Source organism: Penaeus chinensis, chromosome 23 (genome assembly GCF_019202785.1).
Source record: "Penaeus chinensis breed Huanghai No. 1 chromosome 23, ASM1920278v2, whole genome shotgun sequence".
NCBI classification, from domain to species: domain Eukaryota; kingdom Metazoa; phylum Arthropoda; class Malacostraca; order Decapoda; family Penaeidae; genus Penaeus; species Penaeus chinensis.
In genome coordinates this window covers 23,190,321-23,195,320 of record NC_061841.1, presented here as the reverse complement: position 1 = coordinate 23,195,320, position 5,000 = coordinate 23,190,321, and the positions used below count along the sequence as shown (strand labels likewise).

The 5,000-nt window shown below is 49.7% G+C and overlaps 1 protein-coding gene across 1 annotated transcript in view; it reads right to left on the bottom strand.

The window, feature by feature from the left end:
* The window catches only part of LOC125037480 (alcohol dehydrogenase class-3-like), an 18,798-nt gene that overhangs the window by 10,473 nt on the left and 3,325 nt on the right, over positions 1–5,000 (bottom strand). The window lies entirely within an intron of this gene.

The window sequence follows — 5,000 nt, the reverse complement described above, 5'->3', positions numbered from 1 at the left end:
AGGATTACTCTCTGCGCACCTTCTGGTGAACTGGATCCCATCTTCGGGCTTGTGCTTGGACGTGGGCAGCCCTTTACCTCCCACAGGGGAGGTGTGTCTGGGGGGCCTTAGCATGCCTGCCTTACGGTGTGCAGAGAGTTGCCATTCCTTTTGGTATGGCAGACCATATGGCAGGCTACTCTAGTTTTTCGTTTAGGAATGAATAGGCAGGTAGGAGCCCTTCCCTTCGTTAGGCCCTCAGCCTGGTTCAGTTGAAATAGCTGCTGCTAGACAGAACACCGCCTTCCCATCCCGCCACTAGAACCACCTCGAAAGTTAGCTTCTCTCCCTCGCTCTGGTGAATCAGTCTTTGGGTGGCTGTTTCTGAGGGCTGAAGAAACTTCCTTGAAAGGCGCAGGATTCCTCTTCCCTCACTGAGGTGAAACAGCCTTTGGGTGGCTGTCTCAGAGGGAAGAGGGATTCACTTTGAAAAGGTACAGGTCCTCTCCTTCCTCACTGTGGTGAAACAACCTTTGGGTGGTTGTTTCAGAGGGATGAGAGGAACCTCCTGGAAAAAGTGCAAGAGCTCCCTCCCTCACTGAGGTGAAGCAACCTCTGGGTGGCTGCTCCAGAGGGATGAGCAAAAGGGTTCCAAACAATGATGTCTTGTAGGTGGAAGGGCATCTCTTCTGGTCTCTCCCCAGGGGTTTACACCTACCCACACATTTGTCATGCATGGCAGCCTTGTGCTCTGTGGAAATGGGAGTCCTACTGGTTGAGCAATGCCGTGAATGAGTACGCCCTGCGGCTAGCAACACGCCTCTTTGGTCCTCTATTCCAGTAAGACAGGCGGCCTGATCCTGGCCCGGTCACGGTCAATCTGCTGGTCTCCCTCGGGAGGCTAGGGTCAAGCAGTCATGCCGCCATTGGCACTCACAATGGTCTGTGAGCGCCGTCACAATGGCTATTGGCTGCGTATATTCTCTCATCACTCCTGTTGCTGTTAGACACTGGCTCTAACACTAAGCTTCCCCTTGTTGGTGGGTTGGGGCGTGAGAGGATGAAGCACTTACCATTATGTGGACAAATTAAACAAACACCTCTCACAGACTGAACTTAAAGTTGACGAACCTCGCAAGGCCCAGACCACGGCAGTCACCACGAAGCCCTGTGTGCCTTCTTGTGGCAAAGAAAATCGCATGCACAGTATGACACTGTCAAGCCTGCTGCCAAGGTGGACAAGACCGAATCCAATGGGTCTGTCCACCGAATTGTGAAACAAATTGACTCTCGTGCTGGCCCCTCCAGGCCAACAGCTAAGCCAGAGAGGCCCCTGAACTCTCAGACGGCCTCCCCGACTGAGACGGGAGAGCAGGCTGAACCAGCCGAATCAGCTGCTGCCCCCACAAACAAGCCCGAAAGCCGAAAGGGCGGGCTGAAACGTCCGAGGCCGGAGACAGACTCTGATAGAGAGTCTGGACCCCCTAAACGTTTCCTCGGGGTTACCCGAGATCAAGGGCATGATCATAATGCCCAAAGATCAAGCTACCCTGAATTTCCTCCGGGAAACGAAGGAGCTAACAGATGGGAGGAAATTGATTCTTTCCCCACTAAGGAAAAGAGAGTCAATATGGTGCTACTTGGCTTCTCAGTCTCGTACGATGTTGAGCTGATCACATCACATCCCCAGGTCGTGGGGGCTTCCTGTATGTCGAAGGAGAAGACTCCAACCAGGCAAGTCCTGGTGACCATGAAAGGTGCCCCCAACCACTACCCTTGATCTGGGTAACTGGGGCACCAACAACCTTCGAATGTATGTGCTTGAACCACTTCGGTGTTTCAAGTGCCAGAAATACGGTCACTACCAGGCTAACTGTACAGCTAACCCTTAAGGCATACAAAGAAGAAAAGGGGGACACAACAGCCAAATGTCCCAACTGTGCCAAGAGGCATCACGCCTGGAGCCTGGCTTGCTCTGTCAGAAAAGAGGCGGGCACCCATGTCTGGGGAAGGAACCAAAGTGAAAAGGCCTCCCGACCTCCTAAGAGGCAGGAAAGCGCCCTCCAGCCGACACCGGATGTCTTCGACAAAAAGGAGTTCCCGACAATGCCAAAGGTGCAGAAAAAGAACCAAAGGAATAAAGGTTCTAAGAGCACCACTAAAGCCTCCCCGAGAGATGATCATCTCCTCTTTGATGAGGAAGATATGACTCTCCTGTTGACTGTTGTAGTCTCAGCAGTAGCAACAGTCCTGGGGAGGTCAAGTGAAGAGGCAGAGAAAGCAGTCACAGTCGCCATGATGGCAATGACCCAGACTGTCGCAGCCCTGAAAAGGTAGAAAGCTGGAGAGAGCAAAGCCAGCCCCACCCTCACCCCAGGACGAGATTCCCCTCCCCACTCCAAACCAGGTCATGCCTTCACAGGCAGAGCCAAAACAGGCTGAATCTGTGCAGCCAGAGCCAGAGCACGCTGAACTTGCCCAGGCAAGGCCAGCAAAGAAAAATACACATAAAAAGCCTGAGAGAAAAGCCAAACTAACTAAAGTCAGAGCTACCAAAGGCTCTCCACCCCTCAGTGATCCCAAGAATAGCCTGAAAACAGACGAGGAGCCCACAACCAGCAAGGACCTCCCAATGGAGTTGTCAGACTCCGACTCTCAACCCGAATCCGACGATGTCTCTGATGTAACTATCACTGAGTAACTTCATGACACACAACCTAAGTATCCTACAGTGGAACATCAATGGCTTCTCCCCAAGGAACGCCATTCTCTAAGCAGTAGTGCAATCAAGGAACATTGACATTGTCATACTCCAGGAGTCATTAACAGTGGACACTGTTCGCCTTTCAGGGTATCATGTCTTCATGCTGCCACAAACACCTGGCTAGAGAGGCTTGATCACCCTTGTCAGAGCAACAATCCCCTGCTCCGCAATAGCCGATGCATCGCACTGTCACATAGCCAATGTGCTTGAGACATTCCCTGAGATCGCTCTCCTCAACACCCAAGAGCCAACGCATGTCAGAGGAAGGGTCCTAGACCTCACTTTGGCCACTGCGACTCTGGTGGAGAGGATTAGCTGGTGTGTCGATGGGACCGTCACAAGTGACCATTACGGCACTGTAACAACCCTCATGGATGCTGGCCCAGCCCAAATGCCACGACCAAATCCAAAATGGCTGGAATGGTGTGAGTCCTTCGACTACCAAACCAACCTTCCAGAGCTGTGGCAACGGGTTAGGCGAGCTACCAGCCGCTCAGCCCTGAGGTGCACACATCATGACCCCCAAGCGGAGGCAAACAGACTGGCGCACGAGTTCTCTGCGAGAACAACCAGCAACAGTCTGCCAGCTGAGCTGAGGGCAAGACAAGAACGCCTACAACCAGACAGACTTGCTCAGTTATGTATCTTTTTCCGATGTGGATTACAAACTGTTCGCGCAACGTTGCACATTCCCAAAATCTAAATCCGTCTATAAAGACTTTTTCTGAATTAATGCTGTTCATCCATCTAAATGTTTGGCTTGACTTATGTCATGTGAAAATTTTAAATTATCATCCATAACCTTTATTCACGTTTAATGTAAAAACACAGGTAAATATGTGTGAATATCTTTATAAATAATAATCGTATAATAGTATTATAATAGTATGAATTCTACTTATAATCTTAGCTTACGACAGACGGCCTTGTAGGCATTAGTTAAAAATATAATCCCTAATGGTTATTTTTCTGAGGCGCATTACAGACGATGGGCGGAGCCATAACAGTGACGTCACGCTTGGACTGAACTGGCAGCAAAACCTTAACAGCTCGCCGAACTGTTAAGCTCTTTCGTTAACGTTGACAGTTGAGTTGGCATTGAAAAGAGGCCCTCAGATATGTACTGGATCGAATATCATTCTTTCGGCACAAGCTCCTGGAGCATCAGTACCTACTCTCCCACCAAGCCCCTAAAAACAACTTGTAAGATACCGTTCGTTCCTTGAACACTTGAGTGATAAGGACCACCCTAGGCTTATCATTGGGATAGGAAGCGTTATCAGTGGATATCTTAAGTAATTCAGTGTTATTCATCTTGGGTTTTTTTTTTTTTTTCTCCAATTTATTGTTATTTGCATTGAGTAAGAAAAAGGTACACACAGACCCATACACAACACATGTGTACACACACACATAACAACCTTTTCAACAGTCACGCTCCTATCATAACAGATGTACTCATATGATTTGCCATACCAGTTGGCTAAACAGAATAGTTTCAATTTCAATTTCGAGTTCATTTTCACACAAAATGCATGCATGCATACAAAAACACACGCACACACTCACATGCACACACTCATAATGAAAGGGTTCTTAGCTTGCTGGTTTATTTCTGGAGATAGATATGAGACCCCTAAGAGACCCCCATGTCCCCGGGAGGAGGACTGTAGTGGCACGCCATTCTCGCCCTTATACCCACACCTCATTTTCATCCCTTGTTTGCTGCCGACGTTAACGCCCGTACGGATCTTCGCCTGATCTAACATGTAATGGTATTTTGTGCTGCTGAGGACTTTGTAGGGATCTGATATCCTATGACCATTACTATAGAACGACACATGTTCGTGCTTGCAACGCGTCTGGAATAAACTGCGTGGATCAGCGACGAACCAGCTATCAGCCCCTAGCTTGTTTGGCTATCCACCTGTCGTCGCGGTGGTTCGCGCCAGCTGAGGTGAGCGTGCCGGGGGGTCGCAGAGAGGCAGACAGCAGGTAGCGACGACCGGAGCTCTTCCAGGTTCTGCTCCACGCAGCTTTGGTCCTGGCGCGGATTCTTTTTGCTCGGGCGGCGCTATCTCCGCACCACATCGCCACCACTGTCAGGTTATGTATAGTGCCGCTTCGTGACCCTACTGTGCTCACCTGTGGAATTTGAGAATGCTTATCTGTGTGCCCCAGTGATTGTGCCGTATAGTGACCGCCGCTGCTTGTCGTGAATTTTAATGTGATGTTTTACATTTCTTGTTAGCATTTT